Genomic DNA, 11,705 nt, shown 5'->3' with positions numbered 1-11,705 from the left:
CCCAATAGTTCTCAAACCAAACTCCTCTTGCCTTTTTCTTTCTCTTTCTTCCATCTTTCTTTCTCTCTCTTTCTCCCTTTCTCCTTCCTTCCTTCCCTCCCTCCCTCCCTCCCTCCCTTCCTTCCTTCCTTCGTAATTTTGTAAGAAATTCAATTGGTGGCAAAACTGAACTGTACTAAGGTAAGACTATTTTAGTCATTATTTCCCTCCAATTTCCACCCCTGCTACGAAGTGCAGTGGGGGTGTTAGGCTAACTCCATGAAAAACACTATAGCACCATTTGGAAATCCAAACAATTCTGAATTCTTAAATACATATTGTATCAAGGGATTAAGAGAAAGAAATGTAGACTTAAAATTACCAAACTAGCTTTTCAGGTATTTCTGACATTACGACGGAGTATACTGGAAAGTAGATAAGAGCATTTTAGACATAGGAAAAGTTAAAGTGTTATTTAAATTGAGTCAGCCTTATTGATCAACTGAGACATTCCCATTTCTGGTTATGACAAACTGAGAACCTTCAGCTTAGGCCATGCCTCACTCAGGTAGTTTCCACATGGATTATTTCTATTTGAGTAGCAATTCTACTCCACCATGAGTCTTTATGTCTAATCTTCACCACCAAGGCATGCTCCTGGGGGTTCTCCTCTCCCCTCTCGAAAGCAAGGTGTTACTAGCAGCACAGGCGACTTTGGCAGCACCTGACGCAGTGATGTTCCATATGAGATGCTACTACTGATAGCCTAGCACTTCACCTGCAACAAAGTTAGCTTGGTTTCCTCTGTTGGCTTTCTTCTTTTCTCCTTGACTTAGGAAGACTGACTACTTTCCTAAGTATGACTACTAAAATTCCAAAATGTAACGTTGTAAACTTAAAATGTCAGATTGCTCATCAAGTGGCATTTAAAACACACCATGTGTACTCACATATCCCTTAGCCAAAAATGAAGTTTTGTTTTGTTTCTGTTTGTTTGTTTGTTTGAGACAAGGTCTCTCTATGTTGTCCAGGCTGGAAGGCAGTGGTGTGATCTCGACTCACTGCAGCCTCAAACTCTCTGGTTCAGGTGATCCTGTTACCTCAGCCTCCCAAGTAGCTGGGACTACAGGTGCACACCACCAAACTCAGCTAATTTTTATATTGTATTTGTAGAGACAGGGTTTTGACATGCCCAGGCTGGTCTCAAACTCCTGGACTCATGCAATCTGCCCATCTTAGCCTCCCAAAGTGCTGGGATTACATACATAAGCCACTGCACCCAGCCAAAAAAAAAGAAGTTTTAATAGTTCCTTCCAAGTGTTTGGGTTATGATTGGAAGAACAAAGCAATAACTGTAGTAATGAAAACAGTGGTGGTGCTAGTATTAGTAACAACCATAGTCATCATAGTTAATTACAACCCCCACCACCATCTCCACAAGTTATTACATTTTCAGTGCCTATCTATGTGCCAAGTATTGTACAAGGTGCTTCACAGATATCATCTCTGCATCTCTGACCCTGTTATCTAAAGACTATCATGCCTATTTTACTTCTGGGTAATGACATTGGAAGAGTATACGGTACGTAAATTTCCAAAGTTCATGTGGCCATTAGATGATGAAACCATGTTTTAAACACAAGTGTATTAGAATGAGCTGATAATCATCCTGACATTTTATTTTACTTATTGAATTCTACTCTGGCTTGTCTTATGTGACTTTGCCCTTTGTTATGTGCCTTTGTAAGTTATTTTAATACTTTCCTGACCACGGGGCCCCACCTGTAGAGTAAGCCTCTCAGTATACTTCTAGTTTCTTTCACCACCTTCTTATCTACTGAGTTGCTGAGCAAAGGGTTCTGAACACAGCAGCTGGTAAATAAATATTTGTTAACTAATTTTCCCTTTTTTATTCATGTAAAACATTTCCCACAGTGTTCACTACTCCACCAAATACCGTGTTCCAAATCTCAAAGTCACTCCATAAATTAAAGCTTAACAGGGGGCTGACACAATCGACAAAGCTTTGCTCATTTTCCTAACTATAAACGGGAAAAAGCATCGGTGGAGTTCTCAAAGGAAAACAAACAAAAAATAAAAAAAAACAAAGGAAAAGATTGGGGGCTAAGTAGTTCAGTACAAAACTCAAAGGTTGCAGTAATCTAGTTAAAAAATAGAGGAGGAAAAAAGAAAACAAATAAGAATTTTGTAAATTAAAATATGCAATGAGGCATTAGAACATTTTGACATTTCTCAAAGTGAAAACCCTGTTGGTCTATTACATCAAAGGAAGAAGGTAAATATGCCTTTTCTTCATTTCTAGTTTTTAGTTAATGCTGAGGAATGAAATTATATTTGCTGAAGAACTCAGAGACGGTTGCCAATATTTTTGCTTGATTTTTTTAAAAGCCTCTTCAAAAGAAAATATCTCACCCCTGCCAAGGCTCTTTGTAGAGAACTGTAGCCTTTAAAAATAAAGTTCAACAGATGCTTTTAAAGCTTGAAATTAATTTTTAAAGTAATGTGACTTTTAGTAGTTTGTTGATTGATATTTTCTACTCAGGATGAGTGATTAGGAGAAGAATTCACAGGACAAATAACAAATGATACTCTGGAACAGCCAACTTTGATCAAAAAGGAATATGAGAGAGAAAAAAATCTACTTTGGCCTGTCTGGTTCCAGGTAGCTGGGGCATGTAAGTCAGACTCAGGGCTGGCAGTTGGCCCATCCACCCCAATCTCTTCATAAATTAAGGCCACCTACTTAATAAGTCCTATTCCTTTCCTGTCACCATTCAATTCACTTCCAATCAATACAGAGTAAGTTAAAGGAGCCCTTCCCATCATGCTTGGAAAGTAAAAGAGCTGCGAGGTTTTTTTGGGGGGGGGAGTTTGTTTTTCTCTTAATCTAAGCAAGCCACACCCAGTGGAAATTAAGAATTCTTCCATATTAAATTTTAGGTCTTTATTTGAACAACTACAACAACAAAACAACATTGCTCATTAACACTATCACTTAGTCTCTCTCTTTAATGGAGAAGTAGCCTATGATAATAATAAAGCCAAAAGCTATTTCATTGAAGTTAGAAAAAAGTTTAACTCTTTGTATATACAAATCTCTGAAAATTGACTAAAAGTTAGTATGGACCACTTGAAAACATTATGAAAATGGAGAGCTATGGTTAGATGTGATGACACACACATACCTGTGAACAGTTAGTAGAATAAGACTTGCAAATTTAATAGAATAATAATGAAATACAGAAATATTAAGAGGTTTACGAAGAAGCAACAGATCATGAACAAACACATGACTGACAGCTTCTCAGTGCATCTTTAATCTTGAGTGCAGCCTTGAAGTGGTTTACAAAACAGAACTCAAGAAAGGCAGCACTGCACAGTGCCTTGCCTAGAGAATATACTAGTATTTTTTTTTTTTTTTTTTGAATGCTGTAAGCAATCCATGTAACTGGGTTGGCTTATTCCTTTCTCTTCTACCACCTTCCTCTAGGGAAAAGAGGAGAGCTGATTTAAGCTCTTAGACTTCACCTTGGTTATGCCACTTCCCTGACTGCTTTGGTGACCTTCAGTAACTCAACTTTTATAGCCTTGGGCATCATTGACAAACCAAGTATGTACAACTAGATAATATCCAGGCTCTTAGACAAGTGTGTTAGTTGTGCTTAATCTTCAACAATACATGTGGGGTGAGAAGATTAAGGCTCAGAGATGTAAGGTATGTGAATATGTTTTTGACTCTTGAGACTATACAAATAATATTTTAGGAAAGCACTTTATAGTTGACAAAGACCCAAAGACAGGAGAATATATCATCACTTCCCCTTAGTCTACATTTTCCTTTCCAAACTACAAAGTGCAACAATGGATGGGCCTTAACCATAGCCAGATAAACACATTCTACCCATTGTAGATTCTAGTCAGTATGCAAGCCCATGTAAATGTATGAGGATATTGTAGTAAGGAGGGTCTCAAGACAGTCACAATTCTCAGTGTAAATATGACACCATGGTGATAGGTTCATGGCCCACTTAGAATGGTGGCAGTGACACAGTACAGAGCTGTAAATCTAGAGACCTAGGCTCTTCTTCCAGCTCTGTTATGAATTCGAGGTATGGCCTTAAGCAAAATCCTCCATTTCTTCTGGTTTCCATAATGACCTGCTCTCCTTTCAACCTTGTACATCACTTATAAGGATCAAATAAGCAAATGTGCACAAAAAACACTTTTAAAGATTAAAATCCTCTGCAGGTGCCAGACTATCCAAACCCATATGAAGCTTGTCAAAAGAAATGGATGATGTACTTAAGACCAGTGGTTAACCAAAGTGGTGATTTCCCTCTCCCTTTCCCTGGTAGACATTTTGGCTGTGGGTGCAGGTGTTGTCTGCTATTGGCATCTAGTTAGTAGAGAAAAGGGATGCTAAACATCCTATAATGCACAGAACAGCCCCCACAACAAAGAATGATCCAGTTCAAAATGTCAGGAGTGATGATGTTGAGAAACCTTGATTTAGACAAAGGTCCAAATTGGCTGGAAAGAAAAATAAAAGCAAACTCTTGTAACCAGGCTTATCTCATCCTCTCCTACTCTCTCGCTCCTTTCTAAGGTAAAGAAGAAAATTGTCTCAACATTTCAGATGCTGACACACTCAGACTCAGAAAAACTCCAGTCTTTTAGGTGTCCAAAATAAATTCAGGGCATGTTTAGTTCAACCCAGATAAATCTTTCCTAATGAGCCAGGTAGTTAGAAAAAACACCTTTCCCTGGAAGCTGCAGTCTTCTAACCTCTAACTCCTAGACTTTTATAGAAAACAGAGTATCTCTCCAGTCTTTTGGACTACATGATTTATTTGCTCATTTGGTTGACTATCCACAGGCCCAGGCTCAGGGCATTTCTCATCTCAGTTGAAAGTATATAAAGAGCATTGCTCAAACTACCTTTAGTGCTGACTGTCTACTTCCATCCCAGACCCAGTGAGTGGGGGAGATGAGAAGTAATAAGGAGCTTTGTAGGGAAAAGCCGGAGAACAGTGAGGGCTGGGGGATGGTTAATTAGTCTGTTGTGATGTGCTCTCTCCAGCTGAGTCCCAGCACCACAACAAGCCATTATTTTCAGAGTTGCCAATTAATTCAGCTGAATTTCTGACTCGAGGTGTCTCTCCAGTACAGAGCAATTAGCTGACACCCTTTGCTCCTGCAAGGGAATGAATGTGCCCTATGGGGGGTATTGGACTTTGTATATCACACAACAGGAGCCTCAATCTCCTTTCCTGCCCTCTGTCAGACCCAACACTGAGCTAAGAAAATGGAAGAAAAAAAAAAAAAAAAAGTAAGTCTCTCCCATGTAAAGATGGAAAGTGGGGAGGAAAGGGAGAGAGATTTGGGAATGTAGGAGATAATACCTTTTCCTGAGAGAGATTTCCATCTTTCTACATTGCCCATAGCACAAAATGGAGTTTTTTATTCAATAAATGTCTCACCTAGATCTGATAAGTTGAAGATGCCAAGTAGAGCATGTTCTGGAAGAACTGTGATCTAAGGTTGAAAGAAGTATCAGAGCCTCTTCCTGGAAATGTAAGGCACAAAGTGAGAACAAGTAAAGCAGAAAGTTGGCCTTATACAATTATATTGGTGTAGTTCTCAAAGCTTGCTAGATGCCCAAGGAGCTCTTGAAAACATTAATACCGAGAACAGGGATACAATAATACCGAGAATGGGGATTCTAATTTAATTGGCCTAGGATGGGGTCAAATCATCTGTGCTTTATAAATGCTCCCCAGGTGAGTCTTGTGCAACTGGACTTGAGAATCACTGGAACAGCCTGGGCCCCAGACCAGGAGCATGGGCATCACCTGGGAACCTCTTAGAAAATATTGGACTCTGATTCAAACAGACTGAATCAGAAGCTCTAGTGGTTGGGCCCAGCAATCTGTGTTTCACCAAACCCATCAGGTTATTCTGGTGCACACTAAAGTTTGAGAATCACGACACTAAAACAATGAGTTGCTTTATTTCTTTGCCTCTCTCTATCCTAGTATTAAGAAGTATCGGTACTGGTGGAGTCCTATTCTTATGTGTGTGTATTTTCCCAAGCTCCCTTGGGTTGAATCCTTTGCTGTAATCTCTCCAACTGGGATCATGTAAACTCTACCCATATATTAATCCTGGCCTTATCTTTGAGCCAATCTCATCTCTACATCTTGATGAAAAATGAATAAAATGATAATGGATAGTTACTAAATATTAGTTGCAAGTACTCATCACTTTCAGTGACAAGGCCATCAAAACCATACACAGAAGTTTCATCCAACTATATCCATCACCTTTCCTGATGGGAACTTCTTTGTTTTTTCTTTTCTTTTCTTTGTGTGTGTGTGTGTGTGTGTGTGTGTGTGTGTGTGTGTGTGTGTATGATGGGAACTTCTTTGACAGGGAGTTACTTGAAAGGAGACACAACTCTTACTGCTAGAAAGCTGATTATTTAGTTATCTGCTGAGGGTCAGGGTCTCTGTCTTATGTGGAGGGGCCTGGAATTTATAGCTATTCTACTATTCTTGATTCACAGACAAAATGTAAGGATGACAAATCATTGCTAACATCATGTGCTACGGCTGACTGGAAGGGAAACAGTATGATATCTGGAAGTTGAGGGAAACTTCCTCAGAAGTGTAACAGCCTATAATAAAAACCGAACAAAAATGTCTCCTTATCTACACAATGAGGATTATTGAAATAATGCCAGAGGCTATTGGTGCTGGACATAAACTTGAGACTCAGCAGGGAAGTTTCCACTGCAGGACTAGAGCAAACGACTTGCTTGCTGTTGGCTGGGGGTCAGTGAGGTGGTGACATGAGGGCAATTCTACTGGGCTCTAGATTTTAGAAGGCAAAGGGAGGAAAAAAACCATGGTGCTTGGAGTTGGTTAAGTAATGAGAGATGTACTGATTAAGAAGGGAAGATATAAACCTTCAGGGTCAATGACTGCCTCCCAGCAAGGGTCCAAATTATTGCCATGTGTAGTAGAGTCAGTGCATCTGTGAACCATTCCTTGGGGAAGCACAGAGAGAACACATTGTACGTGTGTTACTGTGCACCTGCTGCCAGATTGCTGAAGTCTGGTTTCTGACAACAGATTAAATAAAAATTAAGTTAAAACAAAACAATATATGAGTTTGCTATCTGGCATTAAACTTTTATGAAAACAGATGGGTGAGCATAATCTCTCAGAGGAACTCATCTGAGCTAAGGCACTGTCTTCAGGCTGCAGGTGTAGACATTTCAAGAGCCCCTTGGGTCTCCTTTTGAAGAACAGAAACTAAAGCAAAAATCTAACACAGAATTGCACAATATACGTTTTTGTTTTGTATTAGATATTTGAGAATGTTCTATTGATGAGAGAAAATATATAGTTCAGTATTACATAGAATATGAGGATCTGAATCTATTATGACACATTGATTCTTCTAATCAATCAATAGAGGTTTTTACTGTCCTTTTAACTTTCTTATGCAGTTCAAGGCTCATGTATCACTTCAGTAGTCCCTAATTTGTAAGGGAACATCAAAAGAAAACAGGAATTCCAGTGAATTAGACATTGCTTTATGGGTTATGGGCTCTGCAACAGAAAAGCATCTCTTTGAATGCTGTTTCTGTAGCTTTGCTACCTTGGGCAATATTCAGACTTCTATTAGTCTCAGTTTCCTCATCTATGAAGTTAAATTGTTTTGAGAATTAAATAAGCTAATACCTGTAAAAACAATCAGCCCCATGCCTGTTAGAAACATATGTAACTGTTGATAATGAAATTTCGAGGTGAATTTGGGGAGGATTAAATTAGACATCTCAAATCATTAAGTGTCTACCCAGATTTAGGATGATAATCTATGTTATTAATACTAATATAAATAGGTATTTTCTAATAAAAGCACAATAATCACACTCTAATAATTGTATTTTCAGGGACTTAGATATGGTGCAGGTCCAGTCAAATTATCTGAAACTTAAACTGCTGATCTAACATAATCTGGAATGTGTACAGAGAGTAATTTGCAGAGGAAAAAGACACAAGCTCACTTTTGGAGTAGCAGTTCTCCCTCTGTCTCACATATGTTACAATATTCACAGGGATCTATTTTTATCTTATCATTCTAATTTTCTTGTTGCTACTTTGGTCCTCTGTTAACTCCTACGTTTTTATGACCTGTGTAAAGGAAGCAGATATTAACTACTCTACTAAACTATACATCTTTAGTCACCCTGGCCTAAAGGCAACTGTTGATTTCAATTAATTCAGTTCAAATTTTTGTTCTTAAAAATGTGCAAATCACTAGGGTGTTAAAAAATGATAAGACTTGGTCCCTGTCCTAAAGAAACTTATTTCCTAAGACAGGTAAACTTATTATACATGGCAGAATAAGATAAGAAATATATAGGAGCATTACAATTATAGGAAAGATAAGTGGCTTCAATCTGATGAGTTGAAAAAATACAGAATGGAAGATAAGCAGTATTAAGGGGACTTTAAGGAAGAATGTAGATTCTTCCAGGTGGAACAGGGGAGGAGTGTATATTCTCACATAGGGCACACCAAAGGTATAAAAATGGGAGAAAACAGTCATATTTTAATTAAAAATTCCAGTTTGCTGGATATAGAGGTTACATTTCAACCATCCAAATTGTGATTAGATTATGAAGAATAAGTTGAACCAAATAGTGTTAATCTCAAGGCAGTGAGTGAAAAGAGAACTTAACTAAAGATGGAAGTTGGAGAATGGTCAGAGCTTTACCTTGGGAAGATGTATACCAAAACTAGAGGTGAGATGTCTTAGTAGTCAAGTACATAATATTTCAGGCAAAAAGTAATGGAGGTCAAAGCTAAGGGAATAATACAGAAATAGAGAAATGTAAGGAAGAAAAACAAGCACAATGCTTTGCTGATTGAGACAGGAGGATACAGAAAGAAGAAAATGAGTGAGAGGAAAGAAAAACTGCCCATGTTTTAGTCATGATCTTTTCTCCCCCACTCACCCTTGTGGTCAGAAAGTGGAGGTTATGTGAAGAAAGGGAGATAACATTGGGTTTTTGCAATACATGCAAAAATCCGGGTACAAGCAGGGATGCTGAGCAAAACCTGGATGAATAGATGTAAAGTTCAGGGAAGAGTTGGCAGCATTATGGATTTAAATTGGGGTTTCTCAATAGACAGAGGATAGCTGAAGCCAGAATAATCACCAAAGGACAGCACACAGACCTCATCTCTTAAAAAGATTGTAGGATGGGCTCTCAAAATAAAAATCTAGTGAATAGCATTCAACGGTAAAGGATGAGAGAAGACATTAAGGTAACAGGAAATACATGTAAAAATAATGACACTATAATAGTGCCGCAAACCAAGAAAAGCAGCCGGTTGAAGATAATTTATTTTCAGTAAATATTGGAAGATAGAGAGCAGTCTAAGTCAGATTCAAGGTATAATAAAAGGTAAAATTAAGGAGGGGAAAGTCACATACACCTGGTGAGATGCTCAAACTTTGTCAGCTCTCATAAAGGACAGGAGTTGCTTGGGGCAATCCACAGAATAACTGATTGTGAACTGCTTTTAAAACCCCATCTCTAACTAAAAAAAAAAAAAAAAAAAAAAAAAAAAATTAGCCAGGCATGGTGGCACGCACCTGTAATCCCAGCCGCTCAGGAGGCTGAGGCAGGAGAATCGCTTGAACCTGGGAGGCAGAGGTTGCAGTAAGCCGAGATGGCATCATTGCACTGCAGCCTGGGCAACAGAGCAAGACTCTGTCTCAAACAAACAAACAAAACAACAACAACAACAACTAAGGTAGTTGGGCACATTCTCCTCTCATTACCCATGCATTCATGCACATAGGACGCTTGTCCTCTGAAAGAAAATTTTAGAATTATTTTTCGAAGCAAAAGGTGTGATCTTCCTGGAAAAGGGTCTAAGTATGGATGATGAGGTCTCAGAAGGCACATGATCCAGAACTTCATATGAAGCCTTGGTGAAGGGAAAAAGATATGTGAGGGAGGAGGTTGATAAAACCACCTGGAATAAAATAAGCACGCCATCATCCCATCCAGAGTAAACTGCTTTTTATTCTAGAAATTATGGTAACCTGCCTGCCTTCCTTTTCTGCACCAGCACCCTGCAGAAAGACGGGCTGTGGTCCGGCACATTTACAAAAAGGAATCAGACTTCTAGTCCATCTAAGTCTCAAATTAGCTGGGGCAAAGTCATGAAGAAAGAATGAATAATGAGGGAAGGATGAAGATGGACAAAGATGGAAGACCAGGTGACCATGCTGTGGAGGGAAGGAGGAAAGAGGTTAAAGGGAAGGTGGGTAGAGAGTGGCTCTCAGGGCTTCATCGTGTGGGTGTGCTCATGCTTTCAAGATCATGCATCAAAATCACCTGGAAGGCTTGCTTAAACAGCTCTTGCTGTCCCCGCCCCCAGCCCCAGAGCACTTGGGCATTTTAGAACCAGAAAATTTGCTTTTCCAGTAAGTTCTCGAGTGATGATGATGCCGAACTAGGGACCAGCTTTAAGAAGGTCTAGAATACTGGGAAGTGCTGGACTGGGAGGAGATCACTGTCATCCAGAAACAGAAGTTTCTAGTTTTGTAGGGGCTTAATTTAAAGAGCTAGAAAAGGTGGCCAGAGAGGCAAAGGGTCTGGCAAGAGTAAAGACTAGTAACCGCCTTGAACATTGTATTAGTTTCCCATTTCTACTGTAACAAATTTAGCGAATTAGAACAACACAAGTTTATTTTATTACTATTCTGGAGTTCAGAAGTCCACAATCAGTTTCCCTGGGCTAAAATCAATGTGTCAAAAAATCAAGATGTCTGAAGAAGTGGCTTCTTCTAGAAGGTCTGAGGGGAGAATCTATTTCCTTGTCTTTTTTGGTGTCTAGTAGCCACCTGGAAATGTTCCTTGGCTTGTGGTCTTTCCCTTCGTCTTCAAAATGTATCACTTTAAATTTCTGCTTCCTTCATTCTATGCTCTGACTCCGTCATCTGGAGTGACCTGACTCCTCCTGCATCTCTCTTATAAGGACAATTGTGAGGATCCTGGTCCCACATGGATAATCCAGGATACTCTCCCCAATCTCATGATTCTTAACTCAACCACAACTGCAAAGACTCCTTTGCTACATAAGGTAATATTCACAACTCCCGGAGATTAAGACATGGATATATATTCGGGGAATTATTTACCTGCCGTCACCACGTTCAGCCAAATGTCCTTCCCCCTGTACAGTCCTGTCCTTCTGCATTGCCACCCTGTACTGAGAAGTGGAACAAAATCACACCATGCTCGAAATGGCTGGAAGTCATGTCATTCTCTCTCTCCCTTACCTCAAGGCATGTCTGTTCTTCAACTACCAAAGTGCCTTTTCCATGTTTCAAAGCAGTAATGTCTTTTGGCTGATTCCAAATACAAGGTGACTTAAGCTATCTAGAAGCTATCCATCTGGAACACTCATTTTACACATAAGTTTTCCTTTTCTGTACAAAGGGTAAATGATAAACAAGTAAATGACCCTCTTTGATGGGTTTTATTAGTACCTTCTAGGGTTTGGTTGAAAACTACATTTAATAATTATGAAAAAAGAACATGACAGAAATGAGAAGTTTGGAAGTTTCTAGATATAATTATTGCACTTATTAAGGCAAGAGTGAGGACCTCACCC

This window comes from Rhinopithecus bieti, unplaced genomic scaffold (genome assembly GCF_001698545.2).
Source record: "Rhinopithecus bieti isolate Rb0 unplaced genomic scaffold, ASM169854v2 scaffold_31787, whole genome shotgun sequence".
Classification (NCBI taxonomy): Eukaryota; Metazoa; Chordata; class Mammalia; order Primates; family Cercopithecidae; genus Rhinopithecus; species Rhinopithecus bieti.
This window is presented reverse-complemented; position numbering follows the sequence as displayed.